The 16,768-nt window shown below is 38.4% G+C and overlaps 1 protein-coding gene across 2 annotated transcripts in view; it reads left to right on the forward strand.

Annotated features, from left to right (window-relative positions):
- Window positions 1-16,768, forward strand: part of RAD54B (RAD54 homolog B) — a 137,743-nt gene that overhangs the window by 42,049 nt on the left and 78,926 nt on the right. The window lies entirely within an intron of this gene.

Raw genomic sequence — 16,768 nt, forward strand, 5'->3', positions numbered from 1 at the left:
AAGATTACCTCCTTAAGAAGGAGGTAGATTTTATTTTTTTTTATGTTTTTTTTAATATTGCTTATATTTCCCACTGTATTTTTCCTCTTTCTCCTTTCCAGAGAATTATTTCAGGAAGATCATCCTAATAAAGGTGACTTTTGATTAAAAAACAATTTTTTTTGAACTCCCAAATAAAATGAGTTTCCGAATATACAGAAAAAGAGGATTACACCTGAAGCTACAAGTTGGAGGTGAAATTTGAAAGAAGCTACATTTCTGTTTCTTTAAAGAGATTTCATATTGTCTTAATGTTAATTCAATTATCTTAAATAGATAATTTTTCATGTGATGAGTGATGGTAATATCATATTTTAATAAATGGGACTTTCCTTTATTATAAGAATACACTAGATAGTATAATTTTGAATTAAAATTGAGACATGGCAATAAAAAAGTTTATACAGGTTTTTATATTTTTATTAAAAAAATTTAGATATGTCAAACTACTTAGCATATTATTTTGAAAAACCAAGAAAACCTCTTTCTAATGACTAGAACCATTATTAATATGCAAAGCTTTCTCGTGAATTCTGATTATATTATGGAACTACAAAATCCCAGCTATTTAAAAAAATTAGCATAAAAAATTGAGACCATTGAAAATAATTGTTGCGGGCGTTTGCCCTCACAACAGATCTAGACGACTAGCCCTACGGCCCTCTACTTACCCATCCCGGGTCTTCGGTCGTCACCGGCCCCTCACGGGGAAAAAACACCAGACAGAAGGCGGAGGAGTGAAGCGGGGTGGTTTATTCTTCAACAGTTACATGGCGGAGAGAGAGAGAGCGCCCTCTCACACAAGAAAATATATAGCGAATCCGAGCCAATCACATCGCAGTTTTACATTTATGGCCTTATATGGTGATCACCCCCATATTCATTCAAAGCAACCATGGCACCACCCAAAAACCCCTCCCCCTCCCCCATCAAATAATTAAAATTTTTCCACCATTCTAGCTATTGAAGGAAAAACATGCTTAGTGTTTGCAAATGAAGGACAATATAAAAGGAATTTCTGTGGTTTCTTAGTTTATCATGAATAATCTAAGATTTTATTTTGCATTTATAATATTTATGTGCATATAAATACTAGCAGTTGGTTAGTTGCCAAAGACTCATGTAAGGATTGAATAGAGTAGGTCAGTCAAGCCTAAAAGAGAAGACTGTATATACTGGAGGGGTTTTTCAAGTGTTAAGTGCAATCGGGAAGTTGAGAAGGATAAGCATTTACATTTATATCTCTGGAGAGCAGTTTCACTTGAGGGGTTGAAAGCCAAATTGCAATGAGTTGAAAAATGAGAGAAAAGGAAGTGGAGGCAATAAGTGTAGACAGGTTTTATATGTTACCTACCGTGTTTCCCCGATAATAAGACCTATCCCGAAAATAAGCCCTCCCCTTACTGTGTAAGATTCCTCTAAAATAAGCCCTCCCCCGAAAATAAGCCCTATTGAGATTGCTACTGTAGTGAAGGTGAGCCCCTGCGCTACACGCTACATTACGGTACCCTCTGTATGCACCATTTCCCCCCCGCGTCATCCTGTTCTTTATTGAATTCATTATTGAATAAAGGTACATTTTTTTTGTTCACATTTACCTGTTTATTAAAATTGCTGTCAATGTTCATTAAAATAAGCCCTCCCCTGAAAATAAGCCCTCTGGTGATTTTCTGTCCAAAAAAAAATAATAAGACAGTGTCTTATTATCGGGGAAAACCGGTATTACTAAATAATTATTATTTATGTTACCTATATAGGTAAATGTTACCTATTTTAAAATATTTTTTCTCAGACATGTTTATAGGTGTAAGGAAATGAGTAGATGGGAGAGACTGAGGATAAGAAAAAAAGGGGGAAACAGAGAGGAAGGGAGAGTATGATTATAGGAGCTGTCAGCTGTAGGAGATAGGTTCAAGAATCCATGCAGAGGGTTTGGCCTTGGATCACACTATCTCTTCATTGGAGACTGGAGCAAAGAAGGAGAGAATGGAACCATCTAGTGTTATTCCTTTCCTTAACTTCTTTTGAATCCTTGAGTGAGTTCATTTCTCTATGAGTGGGGTACACTGTCTCTCTGCACCCTCTGTGAAGACTTCTCCAAATGAGGAAAAGGGAGAAACAGACTTTTGTAAGACTGGACACACCTGAGTCCTGGTTTTCCTAAGAAATTACACAGGGGTGGCTAGGTGGTGCAGTGAGTAAAGCCACAGCCTGGAGTCAGGGAGGACCCGAGTTCGGTTCCCACCTCAGAAACTTAACACACACAAAAAGACTAGCCCTGTAACCTTGGGCAAGTTACTTAACCCCAATTGCCCTCCAAAAGGAAAAAAAAAAAGAAAATTACATAACCTAAGACCCTTCCCCCCTTCCCTTGCTGTCAGTCAGCCTTAAGCCCTTCAGGAATTTTAGGAATCTCTCAGAGCCCTTTCCCTTTCTTCACTTTGGAGGTTTCCAAATAAAGATAGGTACATTTGGATTGGCTATCCCCTATTTCCTTGTTATTTATCCTTTTTCTCACCCAGACTGTAAGCCCGCCTCCCAGCCACTGAGAGATAGCGGCGGGCTCCTTTGTACCTTATCATTGGAGGAGATTTCGACCTCAGATTGTAAGCCTGCCTCCCAGCCAATGGGAGAAGGGACAGCGGTGAGAGGGGGCTTGACTGTGTTAGGGTAGTAATTCTTGTTCTGTCTTCTGTAAGGCACCTCATTCTAATTTGTACTGGTGGAAGGGATGTCCTCTTCTCCTGAGAACTGAATACTACTGTTCTTTCTTCAAGACACCTCTGACTCTTAATTTTCATGGGGTAGGGGATCTCTGGGGTCCCTAGACTTTTTTGGACTCCTAGATATCATAATTGTTTAAATAATAATACTAGAAAATTTTCGTATAACCCAAACAAACAAAAACTCTAGGGGATATAAATAATTTTTAAGAGTGTAAAGGGTTTCTGAATAAAATGTGAGATTTGCTGCTCTAGTAATAGTCAACTCACCAATAATGCTTTGTGAAAATGCAGTTGGTTACAGATTGCATGCCATCTTGGAGAGGGGAAGGGGAGGGGAAATTTACAACAAAATATAATGTTGAAAACTAAAAATTACTTAAAAATAAAAATAGAGAAATAAACAACAACAAAAAACTCCATAGATTCAGGATTCTAGGCAGTTAGCTTATGGCTGAGCCACTGCCCATGCTTGCCCATGACACTAAAGGGTTGTCTTCCTATCTTTTGGTCATCATGAAGAGGTTACCCATAAAGAGGGTTAGGATTGCTCTGGAGACCCCAAAATACCAACGCACCAGGTCTCTTGCTGAATAAATTTAGTCAAACTCAAGTCTTCTCTCAGCCAAAGAAAAGTAAAATTTATTAAAAGTTTGCTTGTATTAGACACAGGGTAAGCCTGTGCAAGGTCATTCTATGGCACTCTCACAAACATGAAGACAAGACAGGGTCTTATATACAGAAGGTTGTAGGAGGAATCTAGGGATGGTTTTGGGGTGGGTCTTCAGGAGGAGTTAAATGAGGTCTATGAGTGATTAAGTTATTAAGGTCTATGAGTGATTAAGTCTATAAGTGATTAAGTAAGGAAGTTTCTGGAGGCTACCTGGAGACCACAAACAATGGTGGGCTAGGCCAGTTCAAGGGTGGATTGACACTTTGATGGGCTCAAGGGTGGGAAGTAGATGGACAATGGAGGGCTAGGCTAGTAACTAGGCTAGAGTTAGTCGTTAGTAGTAGAGGTCTGGGCCCAGCCACAATGCAAGACTTATTGCCTCATGCAAATGTCTCATTAAATGAGACAATTTAATCAACAGTCCAAGGGAAGTTCCCAGAGCCTGTATTTCAAGGACTCAAGGAGAGCTTGAGGGGGCTCCCAGAGCCCATACCTCATCAGTCATAAACTGCCTGGCTTGCCAAAAACAAAAAGCAAAAAAAAAAATATGGTTGGCTTTGTAAGATGGGATGTTACAGTATCTTGTTTTGCTCCCACAAAAGTTATTGGAAGATAATCAGTAGGTGTGAGGAAATTTGCTTATTTTATTTTACTAAAACCCTGGCCTTCCTGGAACTATACCCATGGCCAGAGGGAACTAGAAAGGTGGGGGTGTGGCACATAGACCTTAGAAGATCTCACACTGGATCAAGTATCCTCGGTACCACACCTATGTAATCTGCATATATGGAGGGAATGTAGGGAAATAAAGTGAGGAATTTGAACAATTTGACTAACCCTAAGTCTACTGGGAAGGACAGAACAGTAGAACCTCACTCTTTCTTCTGCATGGGTATGGGTGTGTCCCTAGTGAGCACCACACCTGCTTGCTTGTTGTAAGTATGGCAAACACCTTTCTCTGCACACTCTGTTTCTGAGTTCTTTCAGTGAGAATGGGTTTTCCTTTTTAAGGGGGTATATCGTGTAGATCTTCCTAAGGGCCCCCAGGGAAGCATTGAGCAGTGGTAGCTCACTCCAGGCCAATACCCTGGCCCTATCTGGGAAGTCCTGTGATCCCCACAAGTGTGTTTCTCAGTTTAATGGTGACATAGTCTACCACCAAGAAATTCCCTCCCTCAAAGGATGTAGCTTTCTTATGACATTACTCAATCCTTTGATCTGGACTCTGGCTTGCAATCCTTTGGGTGTTAATAGTTGGTGATTTTCTTAGCTTAGAGTAGACCTGTTTGTTATGGTGGCTGGGTTCCAGTCATGTTTAGGTCATCATATTGAGATGAGTCAGCTAAGTAGCATTAGACAACCAGCACTGGGGTGCCATTTAGTTTACAGAGCCTCTGATATATTGACAAAGAACCAGGAGGTCCAGCAGCCTACTGCTAGAGAAAGCACTTCATCAAAGGACAATATAAAGAACAAATTAGATCAACAAGTATTTGTTAGTCATTTACAGTGTGTCAGGCATTCTTTGGGGCACTTCAAATTAAGTTCAAAGACAATAAAACAGTCTTTACTTTCTAGCAGTGTACATTTTATTTTTTTGCTTTTTTTTTTGGAGGGCAATTGGGGTTAAGTGACTTGCCCAAGGTCACATGGCTAGTTTTTGTGTTAAGTGTCTGAGACCAGATCTGAACCCAGGTCCTCCTGACTCTAGGACCAGTGTTCTACTCACTGTGCCAACTAGCCACCCCAGGAGTGTACATTTTAACCGGAGAGGCAACAAATACATATATAAATATATACAGAATAAATTTAAAGAATAATAAAATTAAATACTATATAGTTTGAAAGGGAGAGTAATAGCAGTTGAGGGGATTAGGAAAGATTTAATGTAGGTGGTGTTTGAACTGTGTCTTAAAGGAAAAGAAAGATTATTTGATGTAGAGATGAAAAGAGAATAAATTCTAGGTATGGGAAATTGTGTGATGATTAAAAAGGTTTGAGAGACAAAATCTGGGTAATTTAGTCATTTTATTAATAAGGCTAGCATGTTTATTAATAAGAGGGTGGTCATTTGGTTTTCTCTCTTAGACCAGAGATGTCTCATGGTGGTGGGTTCACAATTTGTATGCCTTTTGAAGAGTAGGTGTTCCTGAGGGGTAGCAATCAACTCTAACTGGTTAACAATTGATGAGAAAATGAATATTACAATGAAAGGCTGGACTAGATTACAATGAGGGTCTTGGGGTATGTGACTTGGATCACCCAAATCTTGGTCACTGAAATTTACCAGTTTCCATATTACCTGTCTGACAAAAGGGATAATTAACACTTCCCCATGATCTTTCTGAACAAACACAATGAGCAGGAATGCATCCATTAGCTCAAACTTAGAATTTCTTTTACTGTCTGATTAGCTCTTAACCTGGGTAAATCTTTGCCCAAGATTTTCCCACTGCTTGATTTCTAGATGAGGAAAGAAAAAAGGGAAAAACGTTGGTCCTGATATAATAATTAATTATTAAATACTAGACAGAAATTGCTCATTTTCTCACAAAGCCAAATGGGAGTTGGAGGTAGAGTGTTCTTAGTGATGAACAAAAAGAAGGCCAATTTGGCTGGATCATGAAGTGTGAAGTGGAAGCAAAGCAACATCCAGTGAGATTGGAAATGACACATTGGGGCAAGATTGTGAAGGGCTTTAAAAATTAAAGAGAGGAATTTATATTTGATATTAGAGGCAGGCAAGTGGAACCCTTGGATGACATAATTAGATCTGTGCTTAAGTAAAATTATTGGCAGCATCATGGAGAATGGACTGCAGTGTTTGAGACACTTGAGGCTAGGAGACCAATTAGGTCCCAGAGGTTCCCAATATGCACAATACTGCCCCCTGGGGGGTCCTGGAATGATCTAAGGAGGGGGCAGTAGTAGCCTCTGGTGCAGTTGGTGTTGAATCAAAATAAAGCACTGGTGGAAGCACAAGGAGAGAAGAGAAGAGAAGAAAATTTTGAAAAACTGTTCATACATGTTTCATCTGTTGTGTAACAGAGTTAAAGTTATAGTGATAACATTATTTTCCAAGTAAACACACAAAATGCAAGTTATAACTGATCAGTGGTCAAGTCCACTGACGGGTCTTCACAAGTACTGTCACAAGTTGACAGGTGACCATGTTGTGCATTGTCAGGAAGTTCAGCATGCATTGGCAGGAATATGTGTGTGTAATGACTTGTTTACAATATGATACTATATGGTTATGTGATGCAATATTTCGTTGTCAAAATTTCAATGCAGGAAAAAACCCACAAATTTAAATTATTAAATTTAATTAATTATTACATTTAAGATCCATCATTTAAAATATTTTATATATTTTTGATATGATGCAAATTTAAAAAACTGTTAAAGGATTAAAGAAAGTGAATTTCTTGGCCAGGTTCTGAGTAATTTTTTTTTTTTTTGAAAAGGGGGCTGTAGACCAAACAAGTTTGGGAACTTCTGAATTAGGAGATGAGGACCTGAACTAAGGGGGTAACTGTGAATAGAGAGTCAGCAATCTGATAGGAGGGGTGTTGTATATTTAAAATGAAAATATTGACAATTCATTGTATATCTGTGTGAGGGGAAGTGAAGATGAAGAGTTGATGTTAACTTCAAGGATATGAACCTAGAAGACTAGAAGGATTTTGTTTCCTTTGACAGAAATAGGGAGGTTGAGAAGAAGAGTGGTTTTGAGGAAAGATAATGAATTGTGTTTTGGATTGGTTGAGATTGTGATGTCTCTGGTGCATTCATTTTGAAATGCCCAATTAGCATTTTGTGATGTGGGATTGAAGCTCAGGATAGGAACTGGGACTGGATGTGCATGTATGTATATATGTAAAGTTAGGAATCATCTGCATAGAAATCATAGTTTAGACCTGTGGGAACCAATGAGATTATGGAGAATGTATAGAGGGAGTTGAAAAAAGGACATAGGTAGAGCAGTTCCTTGGGGAATTCCCACAGTTGGGGGTGTGATATGGATAATAAGAAGCAGCAGTTAGATAGGCAGGATGAGAACTAGGGAAGAGTAGTGCTATGAATACCAAGAGAGGAGAAAATAAAAGGACCAGAGTGATCAACAATGATAAATGTATGACATAGGTCCAAAAATAAAGAAGAGTGAAAGAACAGATTCAGCAATTAAAAGTTCATTGGTAACTTTAGAGACAGTAGTTTCAGTTGAAGCCAGGCTGCAGAAAATTAAGAAGAGAGTGGGAGAGAAAGAAGTGGAGGTAGTAAAGTCTTAATTGAGCCTGAAAGGTTTTATCTCCCCTCTTCCCTGGAAAGGGAGGGGAGTTACTCTTTGTTCATGAAAAATCAGTCCAGTCACTGACACACCTTGGAGGTGCTGGAAGTATGTTCCAAATGGTCCATGGGTGGTGAGATTGAAAGGGTTCACAGTCAGGACACATGCTAGATGAAAATTAAGTTTAAACTAGCTAGATGCTAGGTTAAGTTTGAATTTAAATTATCTAAATAAATGTTGGTTAAATCAACTAAATTTCATATCTGTCTATATTTTATGTCTAGAGTTTAGACACTCCTGATACCTGCCTCCTCCCAAGAAATGCCTTATATTTACTTTATATATAACTTATTTGTTTTCATATTGTTTCTCCCAATAAAAACGTATGCTCCTTGAGGGCAGAGGGTATTTTATTTTAAATTGTTGAATCTTCATTGTCTAGGCTAAACAGAATGTCAAGTTTGTTTCATCTATGTACCTTCAAGAAAGGTAGCATGGCACAGAGGTGAGCCCAACCTATGACACATGCTGGTTTATGAGATGCTGAGAAGCTCACAAACCTCCTAGTGCTTTCTGCCAATGGCTTCAGACTCAACTAAAATAGATGCCTCCAGGCCACATATTGACTTAGAAAATCACATAAGCATCTATTTTTGGTTAGGCACTGTGCTAAGCCTTGGGGATACAAATATTGAAAAAAGACAGTCCTTCCCTAAAGATCTTACAATTTAAAGAGGGAAGACAAAACCCAAATGGAAAATGGAAAAGCAGGGTTGAGAGGAGGAGAAGATACAGATATAGGTGGAGAAGTCAGACTGAGAAGATCAGAATAGTGTAGCCAGGTGAGAAATAAGGAGATTTTGGATCTGAGCTCTCTCTCCTTCAATGGAGATTTGGAGTTTGGAGTTTGGAATTCATGGCCCCAACCTCCAATTAGAAAGGCCAGGGGGTAGTGATAGAGGTGCAGTGCCAAAGCTGATAAGATCTTGCTGGATGATCAGGTTATTCCAATAATGAATATCTGTAAGGCTTGGTGGAGAAGTTTATCAGAGAAGTCCCAAAATAGTGCCTTAACTCCAGTACTCTGTCCACTCTTGAGAAATAATCACTTAATCGCTAAGTTTAAATCCTTGAATATTCTGTGGAAAAAAAAACACTAATGATTTGAGGGGAATTGATAGAAAAACTCTAATGATTTGAGGTGAATTGATATAGTAGTCAGCAATAGAGAGTGGTTTAAAGATTCATATAGATAGGAATAATTAATCACCTAGTCAGTTTAGTCTAGGTAGTTTAAACTAAAGCTTACACATAGCACACAGATTTTATTTGCTCAGATTTATGAGGCGGGAGACCAGTTTAGGGAAGCTCAGAATTAATCAAAATTAGAGATGAAGTACCAAGAGTGCTGAAATTGTAGTAAGATTTGGTTTCTAAACCAGCCTCCTACCCTTATTGTACTTACTTTAAGATCATGGGCAAATCATTTAACTTCTCTCAGCCTCAATTTCCTCATTTGTAAAATGGGAGCAATTATAGCACTTACCTTTCCGGATTGTATAAATAAATTAATGTGTAAAGTGCTAGATAAATTCCAGCAGTCATCAAAGTCATCATCAGTCAACAAGCATTTAGTAAAGGACATATTTATGCCAGGCACTATGCTAGATACTGAGGTTTCAAGAAAACAGTGAAACTTTTCTAGTTACCAGGAAGCTCACGTTTTTTTTAGAGTACACACACATATATAATAACATAACATAACATAATATAATATATCCATGGTAAGTTTTTGGAGGAGATCACTGAGAGTGGACCTTTGCACAAGATGAATTTCAATAGGAGAGATGTTAAGTCTTGAATTTAGTTTTAAAAATCAACTGTACAAATAAAAGATAAGAGCTAGATTAACTAATGTAAAAAGTGGTAACTGCAAGCTTACTATGAGTCAGAATTGTTATGTGGGTGTCAAAAAAGCTGATGCAAACTTAACCTACAATAATAGCGTTAGAAGATCCAGAACAAAGAAAACCATAGTCCCACTGTACTCTCCTTAAGCCACATATTTTTAGTTCTGGGAGCAGTATTTTAAGAACATTGACAAATGGAAGGCAACTATGTTTGCGAGGGAACACAAAACTTTCTTAGGGAATAATTGTAGGAAGTAGGGCTATTTATCTTGTAGATGAAATATTTGAAGAGCTAGCCTGTCAGAAATTGAATTTATTTATTTCAGTTTTATTACAAGAATCAGAATCATTGTATGGAAACGAAAGGGAAGCAGATTTTGGTTCATTCTAAGGTAAAAGTGAAATAAACTGTTTTGAGATAGTGAATTCTTGTCAATAACAGTATTTAGACAGAATTTGACGTCTAGTTATAGATAATAATAACTTATTTATACATTTATATTTCTGGGTGTCCCAGAAGTCTTTGTGTAGCTTTAAGCTACATAAGTATTAAAATTTAAGACTAAGACTGGGGCAGCTAGGTGGTGCAGTGAATAGAGCACCGGCCCTGGAGTCAGGAGGATCTGAGTTCAAATACGGCCTCAGACACTTTTAACACTTACTAGCTGTTTGACCTTGGACAAGTCACTTAACCCCAATTGCCCTGCCTCCCCCCCCCCAAAAAGCAAAAAACAAAACAAAACAAAAAACTTACGAAGACTTCTGGAGTACCCCTGTATAGTGTTTGATAGTATCCTAGGAAACAGTCAACAGCCAATAAGCATTTATCAAGTGCTTACTGTGTTCCAGATTCTGTGCTAAGTGCTGACAACAGTATGGGTATTATTTTTGTTTTTTAAAAAGATAAATAAATTGAGTGCAGAGAGATTAAATACTGGTCCTGGATGAAAAGGCTAGTAATGGCTTAGCAAGTATTCAACCTTAGTTTTTCTTGTTTTCAGGTTTAGTGCCTTTTCATTGATACCACATTGCCTTTCATTCATGCATAGATTGGACTAAATGATCTCTGAGAGCCTCTCTTATTAGGTATGTGATTCTATAATGGGATTTTTTTAGAGAACTAAAATTTCCAAATATCAACTAATTGAACATATGCCACAAACTTTTATTCTAATAGCTGTTTAGTAATTTGGCTTCTAAATTATAGTATCTGTAACTGCAGTATAGGGAAAGGAAAAAGAAAAGAAACAGACATTTATTAAGCACTTGCTGTGTGCCAGGTACTTTGCTAAGTACTTTGCAAATATTATCTTATTTGATCTTTACAACAACCCTGTGAAGTAGATGCTAATCTCCATTTTTGTAGTTGAGAAAATAAGCAGACAGAGATTAGGTGACTTGCCCCTGGTCACACAGCTATAATATGTTTGAGGTCAAATTTGGCTTAGGCCTTCCTAACTCCTGGCCCAGTATTCTGTTCACTCCTGAGAAGTAATCACTAAGCTTAATCACTAACTGGAAAGTTGAATATTCTATGGAAAAACACTAAGGATTTGAGGGGAGTTGATATATAGAAGGAGTCAGCAATAGAGAGTTGGTTAAAGTTATATAGTGATAGAAATAACTAATCATTTGGTCAGTAAGCACTTAAGAACTTTGTTCCAGGTATAATCCTCGGGACTGGACTTGTGATATCACTGGCATAGGGAACTGCCAGGTAAGGAAACTCTCTGAACTCCCTCTACCAGTGCAAATTGACTCCTTAGGAATAGACAGTCTTAGAAAGTTGCTGAGGATAGAAGTGGCCCACTATTGGAAATCTCCCAAGTGCAGCCCAAACCAGATTAAAACATATTCTGAAAATGTGTAACAAAATAAATAAAAATATAATACAATATAGGTAACATGTTAGATAATTAATTTCTCATTTGTCTGCACTGTTTTGGGACTTATGATTGATTTTTCCACCATTCCCTAAGGACACTCATTATTAGGATAACTTGATCATCCCGTAGGAGCTCCTGAATTTTGGTCAACAACAGCCATAGCCAGATCAGCTGGTACTGCACCTCCATCACTACCCTCTGCCTTTTTGATTGGAGGGTGGGGCCATGAACTCTAGACCTCCATTGTAGGAGAGAGCTCTGCTCCAACAGCTCCTTTATTTCTCATCTGGTTACACTACTCTGGGACTTCTCCAGTCTGACTTCTCCAAATGTCTGTATCTTCTCCACCTCCCAACCCTGCTTTTCATCTTCCATCTGGGTTTTGTCCATCCTTTAGATTATAAACTCCTTGAGGGCAGGGACTGTCTTTTTTCAATATTTGTATCCCGAGGGCTCAGCACTGTGCCAAGCCCAAAATAGTTGCTTAATATGGTTTTCTAAGTCATTATGTGGCCTGAAAGTACATAGAGAGACAAATTTGACATTCTGTTTAACCTAGGCATTGAAGATTCAACAATTTAAAATGAAACCCCCTGCCCTCAAGAAGCATACATTTTTATTGGGAGAAACAATATGAAAACAAGGAAATTATATATAAAGTAAATACAAGGTAAATCTTGGGAAGAGGCAAAGATTAGGAGAGGCTTTATACAGGAGGGTTCTTTTGGTGTTAATTGTTAGGCCAAAATTAGCACCAGAAACAGAGAATCCATACTCAGAGGCTGTATTGAGTGCACAGTCATCTTTGAACAAAAAATCATGCACCAACTCTTCCTCCACTTTAGTCTTGACTTGTAGCCTTTTCAGATTAAATGATTTGCAGTCAAGTGTAATAGCTGTCCTTGATGTCCTTGTCATCCTAGTTGAAGTCTTCTGAAAACATTGCTGAAAACATCATGCATGGGAGCAAACACATAGACTTGCTTCACTCTGTTGGTGGCTGGGAAAATACAAGAGCATCAACCATTATTTTGGCCATTATTTTATTTTCGCCTAATAATTAACACCAAGAAAACAGATGTTCTTTGCCAGCTAGTACCACACCATCCATATGTAGAACCCTCAGTTACAGCAAATGGAGAACATTTGAATGCTGTGGATAAGTTCACTTACTTTGGCAGTATAGATGATGACATTGATGCATATGTTGCCAGAGCTAGCTCAGTGTGTGGGAGGCTCCAAAGGAAAGTGTGGGAGAGAAGAGGTATTAGACTGCCTGCCAGCCTGAAGATATATAGAACTGTTGTGCTGACCTTGTATTCCAGTGAAACCTGGACAGTCTACCAGAGCAGGGCCAGGAAACTGAATGGCTTTCATTTGAATTCTTAGGAAGATTCTGATCACCTGGCAAGATAAGGTACCAGATAATGAGTTCTTTCTTGAGCTGAACATTCAAACTCTACTGCAGAAAGTGTTAACTCCAGTGGGTTGACCATGTTGTTTGAATGCTGAATGTATGCTTACCTAAAACACGGTTTTATAGGAAACTTACACAAGGCAAGCGCTTACATGGAGTTGAGAAGAAGTAATACAAGCACACTCTCAAGATCTCTCTAAAGAACTTTGGAGTTGATTGTGTGATATGGGAGACACTGACAAAGGACCACCTAGCATGGCATGCCTGCATCAAAGAAGGTGCTGTGCTCTGTCAGAGAAGCAGAATTGAAGTAGCTCAAAAGAAACAGGAGATGCACAAATTCAGTGACATCTCCACTCAGAATGTTGATGGTGGACTATTTGTGCTTGACCAGTGGTAGAGCTTTTTGAGCTTATATTTGTCTTATCAGCCATCGTCAGACATATTGTACCTTGACTCCAACAAAGTGATGTCATTCTGGTCCTCTTCCAGAACAAAGGACAACAACCAACTATCAACATAGGAGGTGGTACTTGACCTGCAAGATTCAGATTCAGACTGGCTTAAGTGAGGAGGAAATGCTTTCCAAGTCTGAATAGGGAATATTGAAATGGGTTAGATACCAGAGGTGGAATGTCATGTTAGTAACAATAGGACCTCAGAGTATTGTCAAGAAGAATAATAAATAAATCGAGAAAAGTAGATTGGAATCAGGTTGTGAAGGGCTTTAAATACTAGACAGTTGCTAAAGATAATAAAAATCAGAACTGGTGGTAGATAGGCAATGGGAAGATAAGTAAGTGTTTGATGGAACTGTGAATGAGTTTAGGAAAGCAACCTTTCAGGAAACCAATTTGGAATTATGTTAATAAGGTAACTAAATTGTTCCTACCCTCTGACACAGTTCCCCCTTTGGGTGTATGCCTTTAGAAATTCAGTGTAATAGACAAAGTTGTGAATTTAGAATCAGGAACACTAGAACTCAAATCCTCTAGCACTTATTAGCTGTTGACTCTGAGTAAGTCACTTAATCTCTTCAGTGGTATTTCCTCTTCTGTAAAATGGAATAATAATAACATAAGGTTGTAGTGAAGATCAAATGAAATAACGTGTAAAGAAAGGACTTTGGCAAACCTTAAAGTACTATGTGACTTCTAGTTATTATGTTATTCCTATTTATGTTGGATTAAATGGTTGATGAAATACTCTGCTGTGATTCAGTGACACTTTAGTCACTTTTTTTGTATAATCCCAAATTGTTTTTTTTTACAATGATTGAACCAATTCACAAGTTCACCAAGAGAGTATTGTGTCCCTGACTATACATAGCACCTCTAGCTAGTATGCTGTGGCCCATTCTCTCAGAGCAAGGTCAGCTACATTTGTTCCTCAAGGTTCTAAGATACCTGAAGGTTTTTTTCTCTGCTGTCATGGGCTTGGTACCCCACTCCCATTGTAAAGCAGCAGTGACTAGCAGCCCTATTTCTCCACTTAGCTTTTACAGAGAGATATTTACTTTGATGATATAAAAAGAATAAACCTATAAATATTACACCCCCCCATCCCCAGCAACCTAGTCTTAGCTCAGTTCCTGCCTAGCACTGGTCCCAACAAATTCAGGTCCAGATACCACAAGTATATGGACAAATCCTCATCTCAGCTACCTGAATCCTGAAGATCCTTTCTAAAGATCACTCCTCTCTCCTCTCTGCATGGACTCAGACTCCCAGATTCCTACAGAATGTTCACTTGACTTTAAAATGCTCAAGATTGGAAGCTCCATTCCCTACAACTATAACAGGAAAAGATCAAACACAGAGGCCACTTTTCACAGGGCCACATAAAAGAAGGAAAGAAGCCCCAGTAGTCACACCAGCAAAGCACACATAAATGACACACAATGACCGAAGCACCTACTCGGAGGCCAACTTAGCTTTTGAAGATGCCCTTGTTGTAGCTACTAAGCCAGTTGAAAAAGGCTTCTCCTAACCAGAACCAATTACAGAATATCTAAGTCTTCTTAGACTTAAACTCAAATTGAAGAGGTTACCCAAACATGCCAGCTCCTGCCAAATGAATTTGACTCAAGTCTTCTCAGCCAAAGAAAAGCAAAGTTTATTAAAAGTTCACTTGTATTGGACACAGAGTAAGTCATTCTATGGTGCTCTCACACATGGAGGGAAGATGGGATCTTATATGCAGAAAGTTGTGGGAGGAATCTAGGGGTGGTCTAGAAGAGGAGTTTGGGGAGGGTCTTCAGGAGAAGTCAGATGAGGTCAATGAGTCATTAAGGGTGGGAAGTTGCTGGAGGCTACCTGGAGACTACAGATAGTGGTGGGCTAGGCCAGTTCAAGGGTGGATTTTTGATAGGCTCTAGGGTGGGAAGTAGATGGACTATGGAGGGCTAGGCTAGTAACAGAGGTTTGGGCCCAGCCACAATGTAAGGCTTATGGCCTCATGCAAATGCCTCATCAAATGAGACAATTTAATCAGAATTCAAGGGGGGTTCCCAGAGCCTATACCTCAAAGAATCCAGGAGAGCTCAAGGGGGCTTGCAGAGCCTGCACCTCAACAAAATGATTCCCACGCTTTTCAAGGTATTTCCATTATACAGCATCACAGATCTCCCTGTGTCAGGCCTCTCAGCTTCTCTGCAAGGTGAGAAGTCTTCCCAGGTGCTCTGCACATGTACCAGAGCCATTACACCTCTAACATTGAATGTTACTATTAAAACAGTAGATAAATGTAAAACAGAAATGTTATTTCTGTTTCTGTTGAGTGGTAGGCTTGGGCAATCACGTATTGTCTACTAAAGGCTGTAAAAAGCTGCTGTAACTATTTGAAAAAGTACTTCTTTATCTGTTTAAAATACCTATCACTAACTTCATTCACTATATAAATTCACCTCCTACTGAAATCCACTTAGCTACACAAGTCCTAGTTTAATCTATTCCCTCCAACCACTTAATATCATTTTGCTTTCCTCCCTGAAAGAAGATGTTGCTTTTTGTGGCATTTAAATACTTCTTTCTCAACCCTGTCTAGAGGGACCTGGAGCAGTAGATGTAGAATTCCTAAAACAATTCTTTATAAATTCAAACATCTTACAAGTTACTTTACTGCTCTCACCCTTTTTCCTTTGATTCACATTAAAATAGAAAGTTAGTTCCCTGATCTCTGCCTTCCTAGAGTATCCAAGAAGTTGAAATTTTCCGATATTCAAGGAGGATTATTCAAGGAGTAATATTTATTATTCAAGGAAGATAAGACTATAAAATATTATTTCCTTAGCTCTTTATTCTGTGGTTTACCACTTTTTCCTTTATATAGAGACTTAAATGTAAGTTGTTTTTTTTTTTAATCAGACAGCTTTGTAAAATAGCTTATTGCAGCATATTATCTTTCCTTCCTCTCCCTTCCTTAGAATTTTAAGCTCCCTGAGGGCAGGGAATGTTTTGCTTTTGACATTGTATTCCTAGTATCTGGCACAATAGAAGACATTTAAGAAGTGCTTGTCAATATATAGATTGAAAATGACTAATGTGATAATAGATACCATGAGTTGCTTCGCTATTTGTGTTTAATTCTCAAAAGAATAAGATCAGTTGGGAAATTATGACAGTTGTAGTGAATTGATCTGTATGTATTATATGGAAATCTTTGTAATCCTAGAGTTTAATGACTATGCTTTGTTCAAACAGGGATTCAAATGGACAAACCAATCAAACCAATGTGACAAACTGGTGATACTGATCTGTTTCCTTTTGTGGTAGAGAGAGAGAGAGAGAGAGAGAGAGAGAGAGAGAGAGAGAGAGAGAGAGAGAGAGAG

The sequence above is a fragment of the Petaurus breviceps genome, unplaced genomic scaffold (assembly GCF_028583685.1).
Source record: "Petaurus breviceps papuanus isolate PSGF00001 unplaced genomic scaffold, PetGlider_PUasm1.0 179, whole genome shotgun sequence".
Lineage (NCBI taxonomy): Eukaryota > Metazoa > Chordata > Mammalia > Diprotodontia > Petauridae > Petaurus > Petaurus breviceps.